Source organism: Cetorhinus maximus, chromosome 17 (assembly GCF_964194155.1).
Source record: "Cetorhinus maximus chromosome 17, sCetMax3.hap1.1, whole genome shotgun sequence".
Classification (NCBI taxonomy): Eukaryota; Metazoa; Chordata; class Chondrichthyes; order Lamniformes; family Cetorhinidae; genus Cetorhinus; species Cetorhinus maximus.
The window spans coordinates 19,736,204-19,756,146 of NC_135895.1; the positions used below are offsets into that span (position 1 = coordinate 19,736,204).

At 48.3% G+C, this 19,943-nt stretch overlaps 1 protein-coding gene across 1 annotated transcript in view; it reads right to left on the reverse strand.

The window, feature by feature from the left end:
* bcar3 (BCAR3 adaptor protein, NSP family member) overlaps nt 1-12,923 on the reverse strand; it is a 164,100-nt gene extending 151,177 nt beyond the window's left edge. The window contains exon 1 of the mRNA XM_078560802.1: nt 12,765-12,923. The gene's annotated coding sequence lies outside the window, so the exon portion shown is untranslated. The remainder of the gene's footprint in view (nt 1-12,764) is intronic.
* Between the last annotated feature and the right edge of the window lie 7,020 nt (nt 12,924-19,943).

Consider the following 19,943-nt stretch of genomic DNA (forward strand, 5'->3'; position numbering starts at 1 on the left):
AGAGAACCAAGCCCTGGGAAAAGGAAAGGAACTGCAGCGTGAATATATTTTTCCTGTATATTAAAACCTAGATCCCTGACCCTTTTCCCTAATTATCAGGGATAGTCCCTAGATCGAAATGTTAAGGATAATAGGAAAACAAAATGGCTTTGTCTTCTCTCAGTTGGCTTTACAGTTACCGTGGTAAATAAGGAACCAAATAACAAAAGCTTTTAACCTTTGTAAATGTGTTCTCCCCTCCCCCTTCCTGCTCTGCACATTGCTACTGATGAATATAGCCTGTGCTCCAAAATCTGAGTTAGCGTAAACTCACCTCCAAAATGACAAGAATCTCCAAACTTTTTCAAATCCACTACATTCAAGTTACAGAGGATGGATAACAGTGCCCCCAAAAACTTGTTCAAAATCAGATTAAAACAAGATTCCTCTACTCCTTTAGCTTAGATTTGCATAGCTGGTCAGACAATAATCGACTTAGTCAAAGTCAGCAGTTGAGATGTTTAGCATAGAATTCTATGTTGTTTACATCACTTGTTCAACAAGAGTAAGGAATCCAACCACCCCAGGCATTCAGACCCCTGGGAGAACAACCAAAAATTGGGAGGGACAATTCTTTCCCCTTTCTTTACCAATGAAGCTTCACAAAAGGTTTGTCTCACTGGCACCTGTTTATGCTACACAAAAGGGACATAATCAAAAAGGTAAGACGATAGAAAACATCAAAGCAATTTTGAAAATTTGGACATAGCTTTTAAGGATAACATACAAAAGGACCAGTTAATATATTAAGGCTGCACTCACCCACATGTGGGCCTTTGGCAGTGACATGCTAATTAGCCTTTGGCTTAATTTACTCACATTCTGACAACACTCTCCTTTACCCCTCACTCCACGCCTTTAGTCCACAACCACCATGTTGCTATTTGCCAGAATCTCTGTCATCAAGCCCTGGTGTCAGATTTTGTTCGATAATGCTCCTGTGAAGTGTCTTGGGGTTTTACTATGTTAAAGGCCCTCTATGAATAAAAGTTGTTGTCGAATGAGCTGGAACTTACTCCAGCTCAACATCAGTTGGTAACCAAAGCTGTGAGCCCTGCCTGAGACTTCGCACCTCTGGGACTAATTTCATCCCCCTCCTCAGATGTTTACTCCAGCTGACCCTGTACAAACTGGATGTCTTCAAGCTGTACGTCCCTCTTTAGCAGCCCACCATTTTGTAAAACAGTAGTTTGCGCCTCATGTATGTTAAACATCACCTGGTGTGGCTCAGGAACCCCAGTCTGGCATGGGTGTCTTTGCTGTAATTGCTGCAGATCCAAGCCGAACATCAAATCAACATTTGGAAAGCTCTTTTCCCTCCTCCAACCCCATTCTGTTCCACTACTCAAAGCAGTGCCCTTTAGCCACCACGCTCCTACACTTTTCTTCCTTAAGCACCTTTGCCTCATGACCTCCTCTCACTGCCTTCAGAAGGCGTCTCAAGGCTTACACCTTCGGCTGTGCCTTCAGTCACTTCCCTTAGCTTTCCTTCTTGATGTTTCCACTGCTCCTCCCTCCTATTAAGTTCCCTTGGGAAACCCTGTTATCCGAAAAGGAGATATATAAATACTGGTCATAATTTCAGTGCCTGAGACTCTGCAGGTTTGACCTTTGCTTTCCCAGTATTTTCCCCCTTTTACTCCACATGTTAATTTGAGTAAATGTCCTCACGTGACAGGTGAGGAAAATAGAGGGGAATAAAAACATACCTTGACAAGCCAGCCATTCTAAATCTCCCCAAAGTAGACAGTGAATGCTGATCATTGACGAGGCCAATCCTATTCTCACTTGTCATCTAGACATGTGCGTGTCCGATACTGGTTACAAACATATGAATTATAAGCAGTAGGCCATTCGGCCCTACAAGCCTGTTCCACCATTCAATAAGTTCGTGGCTGATCGGATTGTGGACTCCACATTCCGCCTACACACGCTAACATTAGATTAACAAGGGAGTCAGTCAAGAATCTATCTCTGCCTCAAAAATATTCAATGACCTTGCCTCCAGCGCTCTCCAGGGAAGACAGAGTTCCAAAGACCCACAACCCTCAAAACAATATCTTCTCATCTCCATCTAAATGGGAGACTCCTTATTTTTAAACTGTGTCCCCTAGTTCTAGTCTCCCCCATAAGGGGAAACACCCTTTCAGCATCCACTCGGTCATCTGCTCATGATCTTATTCAATAAGATCACCTCTCATTCTTCAAAACTCCAATGGATACATGTCCAGCCTGTCCAACCTTTCCTCAGAAGGTAAGCCCACCTCCCCTCGACCCCCCCTCCCCCATCCCAGTCGAGTGAACCTTCTGAACTGCTTCTAATGCATTTACTGAATGGGAGATCAGGGCAGGAACTCTGGCTGATTTGCTTTTCCTTCATCAGCCAACTCTGGACAAACCCAGGCTGAATCCAAGACTTTCTCGATCCGCATATCTCCATAAATTAACAAGTGGGACATTTGCCCAATTAGCAGTCGGATAAGCCCTTTCATCAGGATCATCTACCAGGTTCTTGTGATCAATCCTGTGCCATAATAACAACAACAATGGCAACAATTGTTTAGATCGCACCTTTAAAGCAGAAAAAAGTACACCTCTGGGGTGCCTTGGGATGCAAGGAAAACAGATACCAAGCCAAGGAAGAGCGGGAAAACTTGGTCAGAGAGGTGGGCTTTCCGGAGGATTCGAAAGGATGAGAGGGAGTTGGGAGTCGGAGGGAATTCCAGAGTGGACTGGTGACACACTTATCAATGAAATGACAAATACAGCGACAGTTGTAGGAAAATCTGCCCTGCTGACCTCTGTGCTCTCACTTCATAACGACTCTGTTTCACAGTCAATAACCCAATTCCTTGATGCCAAATCAGACCCACTAGCCGTGAGCAGGTGCAAAAACACTATTCTTAAGAAAATAAATTACAATAAAAGCAAAACAAATGAAAAGCTAGACCAGGGAAGTGTGCACACTTCGCTTGATAGGTGGTACTCTGGGAATGCGTGGAGAAAACTGGCAGGTAATAGCGGGGGACACCCAAAAGGAACGAATAAACTATTTCTTTCAAAGCTCTTTCAACTGATGCCTGGTTCAAGGTAACATGCGCTATGATTCTGAGCACCACACGCCAGAAAGTCAGAGGTTTTTATTCAGAGTTTATGCTGAGTTAGCTGCTCTCAGTAATTGGAACAATGTAATTGCCCTCCAGGCTCCTCCCAGGATAACGGAGGGTGCAGGGGGAATGGGGTAGTGGTGGAGGGGGAGGGGGAGGTGTTTAAAAAAAAAAATCGGCCTGGGATCCTACTACTGATAATTGCTCACTAACCTTTGCTGATTGATAGGATGATAGATACTATGTGACATCAAAATAAGGCTCAGAAGAATTGCCCTGCATGTCTGAACTGGCCAGCACTCGCTGTCTAGGTTCATGTTTTTATGAATGGCAAACTGGGCGATGCAGTTCACAATACTTTCTAGGGAGGGAGGAAAGATGCTTTAAGACAAATTAATAATGGGTTTTCTTTGTAATTCATTCATAGGATGTGGGCTTCGCTGGCTGGGCCAGCATCTATTGCCCACCCCCAATTGCCCTTGAGCAAGTGGTGGTGAGCTGCCTTCTTGAACTGCTGCAGTCCCTGTGGTGTAGGTACACCCACAGTGCTGTTAGGGAGGGAGTTCCAGGATTTTGACCCAGCGACAGTGAAGGAGCGGCAATATATTTTCAAATCAGGATGGTGAGTGGCTTGGAGGGGAACTTCCAAGGGTTGGTGTTCCCATGTGTCTGCTGCCCTCATCCATCCAGATGGTAGCGGTCGTGGGTTTGGAAGGTGCTGTGTAAGGTGCCTCGGTGAGTTCCTGCAGTTCACCTCTTCCAAACCTCTTCCATGAGTAAATGAATATTATACTGCTTTGACTTGTACAACCAAAAGCAACTTCAGCCAGATCTTGTGAATGAAGACCGGCAAACACTTGCAAATCATTGCAATTCTTGGCAGGTAGATTTTGGATGAATCAGCACTATTTTCTTAAATTATGTGCAAATTTTGAGTCAATTGATCTGCCTACACAGTATCCACAAGAGCAATTCCGATGGCATCTCCCCGATCTGTAGGCTCAACATGTGACAATTCGTGCTCACTGTGAGCAAGATCATTGTTTCCAACTCTCTGTTGAATATTCAAGAAAGCCAGTTCATGCAGGTGATGTCACATTATTTAAGTCACAAGAGAAAAAAAAATACATATTTACAATAATTCTAAGACATTCAATAGTTTGCTCTCAATCAAGAGAGCAATTTTAGACTTTGTTACTGTTTTTGGTAATCTCTCTTTAGTGAAGAGTTTAAAAAAAGTCTGTTCAAAGCCTTAATTTTATTCATGTGAATTCAGCAAGATATGACAATTGGTTGCATTTTGGTATCATACCCCAAGAGACTATCATCTGTGTGTTCGCCTTGGCAATGAGTACTGGCAGGCTCTGACTGATGCCTTAGCACCATTCGGTCCTGACCTGACATCTATTCATACGTACATCCAGCAGGTGGCCTCTGAATCGAATTTTCTCCTCCAACAGAGGGTACTGAGACCAATTCTAAAGTCCCCATTGCCACTATGGCTAATGAAACACAGGATCGAAAACAGAACATTTTCCTGTCTCAGATATTCCACGCACCACACCACCCACCCCCCATCTAATTTTCCATCCACTTTCCCATATTACCTGGCCGTCCTGAAGGCAGTGACTCATGTTGGCACAAGGGGACAGGTGCTTTTATAGCCCACCCCTGAAGAATCTTTCCAAATAGCTATTTGGGATTTCCAAGCTGGGACCATCTGATCTGTTTGCCTTACATGATTTCATAACAGGATTACAAGATAACTAAACTTCATGGGGCACCTCCATCAAATTTCCACACACTGTATCTAGATGTATTGGGCAGTGGAAATGTAGGACATCTAGCTGACGTCACCATATCAAATGCAGCTCATGGTGGCCTCTGTGTGTTTTGCAAGTGACTTTCCTTTGCAAGTGATTGAAGTGCAACTTCTACCCCACCCAGTGTGCTCCCTGACCCTAGTGGGTTTCCTGGGAGTCAAGTTCATTATACTAAATTTGGCAAGCTCCCAGTGAAATTCCTACCTGAATTGAGAACACACTTCAGTAGGGAAACCGCAAGAGCTAAAGAAATCAGGCCTTGGCTATGCCTAACCATCTGCAGGACAGATTCAAACATTTTGAACATAAAAGCATAGGGCTGAAAGCAATTGATTGCATACGATCTTTTGCAAATCCCTCTATGCATGCAATAGCAATGCTATTAGCCAGGAATACACAAGGTTCCTGATGCCTTGTGCTACCACAGTGTAAATGATGCATGTTACTGTTATTATACAATGATCTAACAATAATTTTAATCTTTGCATCCATACATGGGTGGATTTATTGAACACCTGATGTCACTGCAGGGAAATTCTGAATTTGAATCTGGAGCAGAGCCACTCCAAACGGTTTTCCACCTAATCTTCCATCCCCATCCATTCAGTAACATTAAGAAATAAAGTTACATATTCCAGCACATTCCCCACTGGTCCTTCACATTTATCATAAGTTGAGCGGACTTTCCATGCAGTATCGGTTCCGAGTTCTCTGGGTATCAATGGAGCGACACTTTCGAGCAATACTTTTTCCTTTTATTATACCTGCATACTGCCCACCAGAAGGCCAATGGACAGAGGAGAATATTTTTCACGCTGCCATTAATGCTGATCACTCCTTCCAGGAGTTAAAATTAGCCTTTCCCTTTGAACGAGATGATGGATTGCCAAATGTTCTTGTCTCTATATCTTATCTCACCTGTTCTGCCAGCAAAGGATGAAAGACTTTCCAACCTTCCAATGGATGTGAGGTGTTGACTGATAATTACTGAGAGACAAGCTAACAAATTGCTCATCATTTACTGTCTTTGTGGAAAAACAACTTCCATAATTTATCAACCACCTATCCTCTCAGTGACATGTTTTCAGCTTGTCAGAATACTTAGCTGCTAAAGAAAAAAACACAAACAGAAGTCACTCTTTTGCCAAGATCTTTTCAAACAAAGGGAACATGTGGGAGCGTTGTTCTGCCAACACTCCAACCGAAGATAAGTGTGGATCTGCTGCCCACCTGCTGCGGTAAGTGGAACTATTTGCAGATTAGATTCAGGTAGGAAAGGCCCAGCTAGTGCTCAGCTGACGTCTTAAAACCAACACAACAAGTCTCTTCTTCTCCTGCCTGTGAGCTATACCAGGCTATTTTTGGGCTGGGGAGGTGTTCGGGGGCAAAAGAGAAAAAAAGAATAGCTTGTATTTATACAGCACCTTTAACTCACGGCAGTGTTAAAAAACAAAATTTGATACCAAACCACATGAGGAGATATTAGGGCCGATGACTGAAGGTTTGGGTAGGTTTTAAGGAAATTCTTAAAGGAGGAAAGCAGGGTACAGAGGGAGAAGAGGTTTAAGGAAGTATTCAATGAACGGCATGGCACGAGGAAGTTCTGAGGAACAAAGGGACCTTGACGTATGTGTCCATAGATCTCTGAAGGTGGAGGGGCATGTTAGTGGGGTGGTGAAAAAGGCATATGGGACACTTGCCTTTATCAATCGAGGCATAGATTACAAAAGTAGGGAGATCATGTTGGAGTTGTATAGAACCTTGGTGAGGCCACAGCTGGAGTCCTGTGTGCAGTTCTGGTCGCCACATTATAGGAAGGATGTGATTGCACTGGAGGGGGTGCAGAGGAGATTCACCAGGATGTTGCCTGCGATGAAACATTTAAGTTATGAAGAGAGGTTGGATAGACTTGGGTTGTTTTCATTGGAGCAGAGAAGACTGAGGGGGCAACCTGATCCAGGTGTACAAGATTATGAGGGGCATGGACAGGGTGGATAGGGAGCAGCTGTTCCCCTTAGTTGAAGGATCAGTCACGAGAGGACATAAGTTCAAGGTGAGGGGCAGGAGGGTTTGGGGGGATGTGAGGAAAAACTTTTTTACCCAGAGGGTGGTGACGGTCTGGAATGCACTGCCTGGGAGGGTGGTGGAGGCGGGTTGCCTCACATCCTTTAAAAAGTACCTGGATGAGCACTTGGCACGTCGTAACATTCAAGGCTATGGGCCAAGTGCTGGTAAATGGGATTAGGTAGGTTGGTCAGGTGATTCTCACGTGTCGATGCAGACTCGATGGGCCGAAGGGCCTCTTCTGCACTGTGTGATTCTGTGATAAGGAGGGAATTCCAGAGCTTTAGGGCATTGACGGCTGAAATCAGGGCCACCCAATAGTGGAGTGATTAAAATCAAGGATGCTCAAGGGGCAAGAATTGGAGGTGTGCAGATATATCTGGGGGTTATAAGGCTGAAGGAGAGTACAGGGATCAATATAGGCAAAGCCATGGAGGCAATACTGGGGGAAAAAATTATAGCAAAATTAATCTTTGGTTTCTTTTTCTCAGCTTAGAGTTCCAGGAAAACCGTGAGCTGCCAAAACTCAGTGACTATTCATCAGTAGGGAGGAAGAACAAGCACAAGGCAAGTCACCTGATCTATTGTGTTGCAACTCCTCATAGCTAGCTCAAGGTGGAGCATTTCTACACCCCAAGCAAAATATGTCTGTCCCAACCTGCCCAAACCCCAATGCTGACCCCAGTCCTCCATTACACAAAAAACCTTGGCTCTGCATTGGGGCCCACAGTCTCAATCCAAGGCACTTTGAAGAATAGGGGGCAGTTGCTTTCAGGACTGGGAATATAGCCAGTGACAATGAATGTGTTATCAGAGGACTTAAATTTCTCTCTCTCTGGGAGATGTGGTGACTGATATTCCCTCACAGTATCTCCTCCTCCAGGTACCAAGCCCTAAGAGGGTGTTGGTGACCATGGACTTCCATTGGATTGGTCCATGATTATGCTTGGCAAAGTACTGCAGTGGTTTGCCATTGCCTCTGCGGTATGGCTGACCAGGAAAATCTCCCACTCTTACCACCTGCCATACTGGGAGGATTTACAGGCTAATAATCAACCTGCTTGGCCACATTATGAATACACCTTCTGTGGCTAGTGAGACTTGAACCCAGAACTTCTAGCCCAGAGGTAAGGACACTACCACTGCACCACAAGACCACCCCCTCAGCTCCCATTGTGTGTGCTTGCAGTGACAACAATGGCACTGTCCTAGATGCCCCTGCTCTTCACTCACCAAAGGATATGTGCTCATCTGGAGCTTGATCAGGAGGAGGAGGAGGCTTGGGAATCTGATTCAGGAACTTAGCAGGAACAAGTGGAACTCTGAGGCTGATAATTAATTTTATTTATTATCTTGTTATATTTGAGGTATTAGACTTAAGGTTGAACATAAGAGCTAGGAGCAGGAGTAGGCAATTCAGCCCCTCGAGCCTGCCCCGCCATTCAATACGATAATGACTGATCTCATTTCGGCCTCAACTCCAATTTCCCACCCTCTCCCCATAACCTTTCAACCCGTTACTAATTAAAAATCTGTCTATCTCCTCCTTAAATTTATTCAGCGCCCCAGCATCCATTGCACTCTGAGGTAGTGAATTCCACAGATTCACGACCCTTTGAGAAAGGTAATTCCTCCTCATCTCTGATTTAAGTCTACCACCCCTTAGTCTAAAACTATGGCCTCTCATTCTAAAATGCCCCACAAGGGGAAACATCCGCTCCACGTCTACTTTGTCTATCCCCTTTAGCATCTTATATACCTCCATTAGATCTTCTTTCATCCTTCTAAACTCTAGCGAGCATAGGCCTAAACTGCTCAATCTCTCCTCATAAGACAAGCCCCGCAACTCTGGAATCAATCTAGTGAACCTCCTCTGAACCGCCTCCAATGCAACTACATCCTTCCTCAAGTAAGGGGACCAAAACTGTGCACAGTACTCCAGGTGCGGTCTCACCAATGCCTTGTACAGTTGCAACAACACTTCCCTATTTTTATACTCGATTCCTTTAGCAATAAACGCCAAAATTCCATTTGTCTTCCTTATTACCTGCTGTACCTGAATACTAGCTTTTAGCGATTCATGCACGAAGACACCCAGATCCCTCTGCACTGAAACATTCTGAAGTTTCTCTCCATTTAAATAATAAGTCGCCTTTTTATTCTTCCAACCAAAATGGATAACTTCACATTTATCCACGTTAAACCCCATCTGCCACATTTTGGCCCATTCACCTAACCTGTCCATATCCATTTGTAAATTTATTTCTTCATTGCAACTTACTTTCCCACCTATTTTGGTGTCATCTGCAAATTTAGCTTTGGTACCTTCTATCCCTGAATCCAAGTCATTAATATAGATTGTAAATAGTTGGGGCCCAAGGACCGAACCCTGTGGCACCCACTATGTACAGCTTGCCATCCAGAAAAAGGCCCATTTATCCTGACTCTCTGCTTTCTGTTGGTTAGCCAATCCTCTATCCAAGCTAATATATTACCCCTAACTCCATGTGATCTTATCTTGTGTATTAATCTTTTGTGCAGCACCTTATCAAAGGCCTTCAATATTGTGTGTGGAATTGGCGTAATAAAAACCTGGATACAGTCCAGAGATAAAGAAAGGTATTAGCACCTCTCTGATGGTGGGTAATTGCACCACAATTATCTCTACCATCTCCACTTTGACTAATATTTTGTCAGCATTCTCTTCCTTAGTAAACACAGATAATTAATGGGTACTTTGTACATTAGCCTTACCCTGCACCTCCAAACATACATCACCCTCCTCTTTGTCCCTGATTGGACTCATCCCACCTCTTATTACCTGCTTACTAGTTACATGCTGGTAGATGATTTTTGGGGTTCCCTTTTATGTTATCTGCCATCCTATTCTCATTCTCTCTTTGCCAGTCTCATTTTCCTCTTCACTTTCCCTCTAACCATATTGCTTTTGCCTGGTTCTCACTTGAAGAATTCACCCAATAGGCACCATACACTCTGCACTCTCCCACACTCTCCTTTTGTTTCATTATATTCTCCATCTCCCTCATTACCCAAGGAGCCCTGGCTTTGGCTGCCTTACCTTTTACCCTTGTTGGGATGTACCTAGCCTATACCTGAAACATCCTCTCCTTAATAATCACCTACTGATTCATTTTTCCTGTCAGTCTTTGATTCCATTTTACCCAGCTAAAGCCCCTCTCATCCCATTGATATTAGCCCTCTTTCAATTTAGATTGTTCCGTGATCCTCTCTATTACTAGTCTAAACTTTATGATACACCCAAGTGATTCCCCCACATACACTTGGTGCACTCATTCTCCAGCACCAGATCCACAAATGCCTCCTTCCTAGTTGGACCAGGAACATACTGGTTCAAATGGTTTGCCTGAACACATTTCAGAAATTCTTCTTCCTCCTTTCCCTTTACTCGCACATTATTTACTTGCGCATTAATTACCCAAAATGGAATATGATGGTATCGTGGTATTGTCACAGGATTGGTAATCCAGAGACCGGGCTAATGGTCTGAGGGTCATGGGTTCAAATCTCACCACAGCAGCTGGTGGAATTTAAACTCCATTAATAAATCTGGAATATAAAGCTAGTCTCAGTAATGATGCCCATGACAACAACCGATGATAGTAAAAGTCCATCTGGTTCACTTAATGTTCTTTAGAGAAGGAAATCTGCTGTCCTTACCTGGTCTGGCCTACAGTAAAGTGGTTGACTCTTATCTGCCCTTGGAAATGGTCTAGCAAGCCACCCAAGCAATTAGGAATGGGCAACAAATGCTGGCCTTGCCAGTGGCACTCACAACCCCATGAAATAATTTTTTAAACAAGCAATTGGGATAAAATCCCCCAATATCATCTCTCTATAGTTTGTGCACATCAGATTTCCCTGAAGACTTGCTCCTCTTTCTCATTATTTGGATGTTTATAGAATACCCCAATGGTGTGATCATACCTTTCTTGCTTCGCAACCCTAGCCAAATGGATTCTCTTCTCCACACCCCCCCCCCCACCTCAAGAGCATCCTCTCTTTTCAACACTACAATGTCTTCTCTAGTCAGTACTGCCATTCTACCTCCCTTTCCCCCTTCCCAATCTTTCTGAACACTTTGCATCTTTAAATGTTAAATGCCCGGTCCTCACCATTTTAAAGCCACATTTCCGGTTATTGCTACTGTGTCATATTCCTACACGTCTATTTATCCAACACCAACCTTATTCACCACGCTGTATATTTTACACAAACCTGACAACCTTGGATTAAAGGGAAATGATTTCCCAATCCTTTTGCTGTGCGTATCTCCTTTCATATAAAAAGAATGAATTCTCATTGAGAACTGGTCGTTAGGGACACAGAGAGACAGCTAACTTTTTATTTTTCTTTAGCAGAGCAACAAGGAGTTAAAGGCTGCCTGCCTTGTCGGTGAGTCCCCGACTTTTCCTGTGCTCACTGAATGTTTTCTTACACTTGACAAATGGAGCTCCATTTTAAGTCGCCACTTATGTTTATGAAGGCTTCTCAGTGGTTAGGAAATTACTCTCATTTCCTCAGCAGCGAGCGGGTTTTTGTTTCGAGCAATGTTTAAAGGTTACTTTTCACTTTCACCAAGTGTAAAACTGGCAGCGTCAGATCGGACGCTGTTTCACCTGCTTTCCCTTCCCACTGAAGTTCATGAGTGGCCGATTCACTGCTGCCAGTTTAATGTCCCAGCTGGCCATCCTTCACGTATGAGCGTTGGCAGCGGCTGTCCACGGGCTATGCAGCTGCAGAGGCATCACTGCTCCGACAGATTCCTCTCAAGGGAGAGCTGTACTGGCAGAAGCGCCACTTTATTGAACCGAGCCCACCCGGGTCCTTCTTTGTTCAGGTGGGTGCAAACAAAAGTCCCATAGAAGAGCAGGGGAGATCTGGTGGTAACACCAATCCCTGAATCCATCACCACCAACCATAACTGGTTAAATTTATCTCATTGCATTCTTACTGTGAGATCTTACTGTGTACAAATTGTTTATCTACATAAAACAAACCCGAGGAAATTCTTTGGCTGTGAAACGCTTGGGGCTTTCGGCGGATGTGAACGGTGCTACAGAAATGCACATTCTCTCACGCCTTTGTTCCCTCAATGTCCACACTCAAGCCACTTGTTTGGAAGAGAGTGACCATCAGGAATGAAACAAAGCTCAGGAGGCGCAGGACGTAACAGGAGTGTTCCCATAGCTGACTCAGATCAGGGACATGCGACTGAACACCTTAATAACTAACTAACTAATAAAAACAAAAAACTGCGGATGCTGGAAATCCAAAACAAAAACAGAAACAAAAAGACTAACTAACCAGCTGAGTGAGCCGTGTGAAAAACGGTCTCTTTTTTTAAAAAAAGTGTTGTAACCCGCCTCTGGCACCATCCATATCAATTCCCCTGATCAAAAACTATCCTGTCCACCGAGAGCCCAGGAATCAGAATAGCCAGAGCCCAGCTCATCATCCGCTCACCCCAACCAGACAGAAACGCCGCCGGATTATTAGTTTTGGAGAAAAAGGGGGGCAGCAATTCTGCTTAAAAGGCTTTACACTTCTCTTCTTACAGCGTTAAAAGTTCAACAAAGCCAGCTTTCCAACAACACACTCTCTCTCTCTCTCTCTCACGAGAAAGCCTTTCGGCCACAGTTGAAGAATCACGCGAACAAAGCAATAACCATTGACATTCCCGCAGACTTACCTTGTGTCAGTCAGCAGCTGCCCTGCTATCGCTGTCTCCGATAAAGCGGCACAGGCAGTTTAATACACATCTCCCTCAGTCCTGGCTCAAACACACACACACAGTTGACAGGACGTGTTTGCAATCTCACATTGATTTAGTGGAATGACACACGCGAGAGAAAAGTTTGCCCCTCAGTCCCTCAGCCAGACACACCTAGAAATCATTCCCAATCAGAGTAACACACGGCCAGGAACTGGCTCCTCGCAATCATTCCACTACCTCGGGTGATTTGATCAAACGCTCCGGCAATGCTTTACAGAGGAATGTTGCAAGTTGCTCCATGGTACTCTGCATTCCTTTCGTACCAACTGAAAAAACAGCAGCAGGCAGCTGGAAGAGACACCGCAGTCAGCACAGAGGGAGTTCCCGAATTGCAAACAGCACCGTTACCGAACCCTGAGACCATCCAGCCTGCAGGCTCCTCCGACCTGACAATATCAGCTCATTCATTCATTCATTCATTCATTCATTCCAGCTCGCTCCCGAAATAACCCGACCAGCCTCCTCCCGCAATGCCAGTCTACATTTATATAGCACCTTTGAAGTTGGGAAATGTCCCGAGGTGCTCCACAGGATCCTATACGTCAAGGGCAGGACAGTGTGGCTTTAAGAAGCATTTAAAGGGGGACAGGGAGCTGCAGAGGTTTAGGGAGGTGGAATTAGTGAATCCAAGAGCTCAGGGCCCCCGGCAGCCAGAGGTGGAGCGATTAAAATTGCGGGTACACCTGAGGCCAGAGTGGAGGGATCGCGGAAGGTGACGGGGCTGGAAGAGGTGACAGTGACAGGTAGGGATGATGCCATGCAAGATTTTGGAAAAGAAATAGAATTTGACAATTATGTCATTGTCGGGCTGGGAGCCAATTGGCCCCCACTCCAGCCTCCTCCCTCAATGTCAGTCTACCCACCCCCACTCCAGCCTCCTCCCTCAATGTCAGTCTACCCACCCCCACTCCAGCCTCCTCCCTCAATGTCAGTCTACCCACCCCCACTCCAGCCTCCTCCCTCAATGTCAGTCTACCTACCCCCACTCCAGCCTCCTCCCCCAATGTCAGTCTACCTACCCCCACTCCAGCCTCCTCCCTCAATGTCAGTCTACCCACCCCCACTCCAGCCTCCTCCCCCAATGTCAGTCTACTCACCCCCACTCCAGCCTCTTCCCTCAATGTCAGTCTACCTACCCCCACTCCAGCCTCCTCCCTCAATGCCAGTCTACCCACCCCCACTCCATCCTCCTCCCTCAATGTCAGTCTACCCACCCCCACTCCAGCCTCCTCCCCCAATGTCAGTCTACTCACCCCCACTCCAGCCTCTTCCCTCAATGTCAGTCTACCCACCCCCACTCCAGCCTCCTCCCTCAATGCCAGTCTACCCACCCCCACTCCATCCTCCTCCCTCAATGCCAGTCTACCCACCCCCACTCCATCCTCCTCCCTCAATGTCAGTCTACCCACCCCCACTCCATCCTCCTCCCTCAATGCCAGTCTACCCACCCCCACTCCATCCTCCTCCCTCAATGTCAGTCTACCCACCCCCACTCCAGCCTCCTCGCTCAATGCCAGTCTACCTACCCCCACTCCAGCCTCCTCCCTCAATGCCAGTCTACCCACCCCCACTCCAGCCTCCTCGCTCAATGCCAGTCTACCTACCCCCACTCCGGCCTCCTCCCCCAATGCCAGTCTACCCACCCCCACTCCAGCCTCCTCCCCCAATGTCAGTCTACTCACCCCCACTCCAGCCTCTTCCCTCAATGTCAGTCTACCTACCCCCACTCCAGCCTCCTCCCTCAATGCCAGTCTACCCACCCCCACTCCAGCCTCCTCCCTCAATGCCAGTCTACCCACCCCCACTCCATCCTCCTCCCTCAATGCCAGTCTACCCACCCCCACTCCAGCCTCCTCCCTCAATGCCAGTCTACCTACCCCCACTCCAGCCTCCTCCCTCAATGCCAGTCTACCCACCCCCACTCCATCCTCCTCCCTCAATGCCAGTCTACCCACCCCCACTCCAGCCTCCTCTCTCAATGCCAGTCTACCTACCCCCACTCCAGCCTCCTCCCTCAATGCCAGTCTACCCACCCCCACTCCATCCTCCTCCCTCAATGCCAGTCTACCCACCCCCACTCCAGCCTCCTCCCTCAATGCCAGTCTACCTACCCCCACTCCAGCCTCCTCCCTCAATGCCAGTCTACCCACCCCCACTCCAGCCTCCTCCCTCAATGCCACTCTACCCACCCCCACTCCAGCCTCCTCCCTCAATGCCAGTCTACTCACCCCCACTCCAGCCTCCTCCCTCAATGCCAGTCTACCTACCCCCACTCCAGCCTCCTCCCTCAATGCCAGTCTACTCAACCCCACTCCAGCCTCCTCCCTCAATGCCAGTCTACCCACCTTCACTCCAGCCTCCTCCCTCAGTGCCAGTCTACTCACCCCCACTCCAGCCTCCTCCCTCAATGCCAGTCTACTCACCCCCACTCCAGCCTCCTCCCTCAATGCCAGTCTACTCACCCTCACTCCAGCCTCCTCCCTCAATGTCAGTCTACTCACCCCCACTCCAGCCTCCTCCCTCAATGCCAGTCTACTCACCCCCACTCCAGCCTCCTCCCTCAATGCCAGTCTTCTCACTCCCACTCCAGCCTCCTCCCTCAATGCCAGTCTACCTACCCCCACTCCAGCCTCCTCCCTCAATGTCAGTCTACTCACCCCCACTCCAGCCTCCTCCCTCAATGTCAGTCTACTCACCCCCACTCCAGCCTCCTCCCTCAATGCCAGTCTACTCACCCCCACTCCAGCCTCCTCCCTCAATGCCAGTCTACCCACCCCCACTCCAGCCTCCTCCCTCAATGCTAGTCTACTCACCCCCACTCCAGCCTCTTCCCTCAATGCCAGTCTACTCACCCCCACTCCAGCCTCCTCCCTCAATGCCAGTCTTCTCACCCCCACTCCAGCCTCCTCCCTCAATGCCAGTCTACCCACCCCCACTCCAGCCTCCTCCCTCAATGCCAATCTACCCACCCCCACTCCAGGCTCCTCCCTCAATGCCAGTCTACCCACCCCCACTCCAGCCTCCTCCCTCAATGCCAGTCTACCTACCCCCAGTCCAGCCTCCTCCCTCAATGCCAGTCTACCTACCCCAACTCCAGCCTCCTCCCTCAATGCCAGTCTACTCACCCCCACTCCAGCCTCCTCCCTCAATGCCAGTCTACCCACCCCCACTCCATCCTCCTCCCTCAATGTCAGTCTACCCACCCCCACTCCATCCTCCTCCCTCAATGCCAGTCTACCCACCCCCACTCCATCCTCCTCCCTCAATGTCAGTCTACCCACCCCCACTCCAGCCTCCTCGCTCAATGCCAGTCTACCTACCCCCACTCCAGCCTCCTCCCCCAATGCCAGTCTACCCACCCCCACTCCAGCCTCCTCCCCCAATGTCAGTCTACTCACCCCCACTCCAGCCTCTTCCCTCAATGTCAGTCTACCTACCCCCACTCCAGCCTCCTCCCTCAATGCCAGTCTACCCACCCCCACTCCATCCTCCTCCCTCAATGTCAGTCTACCCACCCCCACTCCAGCCTCCTCCCTCAATGCCAATCTACCCACCCCCACTCCATCCTCCTCCCTCAATGCCAGTCTACCCACCCCCACTCCAGCCTCCTCCCTCAATGCCAGTCTACCTACCCCCACTCCAGCCTCCTCCCTCAATGCCAGTCTACCCACCCCCACTCCATCCTCCTCCCTCAATGCCAGTCTACCCACCCCCACTCCAGCCTCCTCTCTCAATGCCAGTCTACCTACCCCCACTCCAGCCTCCTCCCTCAATGCCAGTCTACCCACCCCCACTCCATCCTCCTCCCTCAATGCCAGTCTACCCACCCCCACTCCAGCCTCCTCCCTCAATGCCAGTCTACCTACCCCCACTCCAGCCTCCTCCCTCAATGCCAGTCTACCCACCCCCACTCCAGCCTCCTCCCTCAATGCCACTCTACCCACCCCCACTCCAGCCTCCTCCCTCAATGCCAGTCTACTCACCCCCACTCCAGCCTCCTCCCTCAATGCCAGTCTACCTACCCCCACTCCAGCCTCCTCCCTCAATGCCAGTCTACTCAACCCCACTCCAGCCTCCTCCCTCAATGCCAGTCTACCCACCTTCACTCCAGCCTCCTCCCTCAGTGCCAGTCTACTCACCCCCACTCCAGCCTCCTCCCTCAATGCCAGTCTACTCACCCCCACTCCAGCCTCTTCCCTCAATGCCAGTCTACTCACCCTCACTCCAGCCTCCTCCCTCAATGTCAGTCTACTCACCCCCACTCCAGCCTCCTCCCTCAATGCCAGTCTACTCACCCCCACTCCAGCCTCCTCCCTCAATGCCAGTCTTCTCACTCCCACTCCAGCCTCCTCCCTCAATGCCAGTCTACCTACCCCCACTCCAGCCTCCTCCCTCAATGTCAGTCTACTCACCCCCACTCCAGCCTCCTCCCTCAATGTCAGTCTACTCACCCCCACTCCAGCCTCCTCCCTCAATGCCAGTCTACTCACCCCCACTCCAGCCTCCTCCCTCAATGCCAGTCTACCCACCCCCACTCCAGCCTCCTCCCTCAATGCTAGTCTACTCACCCCCACTCCAGCCTCTTCCCTCAATGCCAGTCTACTCACCCCCACTCCAGCCTCCTCCCTCAATGCCAGTCTTCTCACCCCCACTCCAGCCTCCTCCCTCAATGCCAGTCTACCCACCCCCACTCCAGCCTCCTCCCTCAATGCCAGTCTACCCACCCCCACTCCAGGCTCCTCCCTCAATGCCAGTCTACCCACCCCCACTCCAGCCTCCTCCCTCAATGCCAGTCTACCTACCCCCAGTCCAGCCTCCTCCCTCAATGCCAGTCTACCTACCCCAACTCCAGCCTCCTCCCTCAATGCCAGTCTACTCACCCCCACTCCAGCCTCCTCCCTCAATGCCAGTCTACCCACCCCCACTCCATCCTCCTCCCTCAATGCCAGTCTACTCACCCCCACTCCAGCCTCCTCCCTCAATGCCAGTCTACCCACCCCCACTCCAGCCTCCTCCCTCAATGCCAGTCTACCCACCCCCACTCCAGCCTCCTCCCTCAATGCCAGTCTACCTACCCCCAGTCCAGCCTCCTCCCTCAATGCCAGTTTACTCACCCCCACCCCAGCCTCTTCCCTCAATGCCAGTCTACTCACCCCCACTCCAGCCTCCTCCCTCAATGCCAGTCTACCTACCCCCACTCCAGCCTCCTCCCTCAATGCCAGTCTACTCACCCCCACCCCAGCCTCCTCCCTCAATGCCAGTCTACTCACCCCCACTCCAGCCTCCTCCCTCAATGCCAGTCTACCCACCCCCACTCCAGCCTCCTCCCTCAATGCCAGTCTACCTACCCCCAGTCCAGCCTCCTCCCTCAATGCCAGTCTACTCACCCCCACCCCAGCCTCCTCCCTCAATGCCAGTCTACTCACCCCCACTCCAGCCTCCTCCCTCAATGCCAGTCTACTCACCCCCACTCCAGCCTCCAAATGAACTGTGAGTAGTGGCAGACAGTTGAACTCAATGCTATCTTAGGGAGATTCCACACTGTAACTGTATAGCTCCACCTTGACCCCAGCTGAGAACAGACAGAGTCCATATTGAATCAGAAACCTCACCTGATCTCAGCCTGGACAGTTGTTGGTCTCAGCACTCCTAAGAGGATAATGAGAAAATCACCCATTTTTTTGCTCCTATTTTTATCCTGTCACCTTGTCAGAGAGTATGTTGGGGGTAAAGGCAGAATCAGGTTCAGCTGTGATACCCTTCAAGGTAGAACAATAAGACTGGGACAATTTCAGGTCAGAGAACACCTTCAATAGCCCCTTGCTGCATTTCTAATAACCTTTTATCCCATTGGTTGACTTCAAGGTTCTTATTGAAGCCTTGTTCCATCACTCATGTTGATAATCTGTTCTTTGGTTATGATACAGCACTGAGGGAGGCCATTCAGCCCATTGTGCTTGTGCCAGCTCTTTGGTCAAGCTATCCCATTAATCCCGCTCCCATGCTTTTTACCCCATAGCCCTGTAATATTTTTTCCTTCAAGCATTTATCCAATTCCCCTTTGAAAGTTACTATTGAATCTGTTTCCAGATTCTTTCAGGCAGCGCATCTCAGATCCTAACAAAAAGCTGCGTAAAATTGGTTCCTTGTGTTTCCTCTACTTCATTTGCCAATCACCTTAAATGTGTGTCCTCTGGTTACACACCTTTCTGTCACTGGAAATCGCTTCTCCTTATTCACTCCCATCAAAACTGTTAATGATTTTTGAAAACCTCTATCAAATCTCCTCTTAACCTTGCTCTAGGAAGTTCCACATATTTACCACCCTTTTCATAAAGAAAGGCTCCCTCTGCATTTTCTATGTTCTTTTGCTGTCATTATTTGTAATTAAAGTGTCAGTTTTGGTTTATTGGTAGCCCTCTGACCTCCAACTCAAGGGGTTGTGGGTTCAGGTCCCATTCCAGACACTTGAGCACATAATCTGGGCTGACACTTCAGCGTGGTACTGAGGCAGTTCCGCAGGTGCGGCCTTCAGGTGAGATTTTAAACTGAAACTCTGACTGCTCTCTCAGGTGGACATAACTAATCCCACAATGTTACTTGGAGAGTGGGGCAATTCTCCTGATGTCAAGGCCAATATTTATCTCTCAGTCAACATAACTGAAATAGGTTATCTGTTGCTTTTGGGACCTTGCTGTGTGCAATTGGTCACTGTGTTTTATAAGATTATAACAGTGGCTATACTTTGAAAGTGCTTCATTAGCTTTATGGTGCTTTTGGGACAATGTGCGCTTATGAAAAATGCTACAGAAATGCAAGTTCTTTCTTGTAAATATGATTCTTTGGCTTAAATCCTGTGCACAGCAAAAAGGTTTTGTCCAACTTTTTAAATGTAAGCAGAACTGCTGATGTTCAGTCAAGGCTTGCCAATGAATAATGACCTATTGCTGAAAGCGGTCAGGACATTTGGAACTACAACCGTGTGGGAATCAGCACGAGAGGAGGGAAGAAAAGGAGTGAAAAAATGGGGCAAGGGAGGAAAGCTACGTGGGTTATCCTATAAACATTCCCTAAGCTATTCTGGCGGCTGAAGAT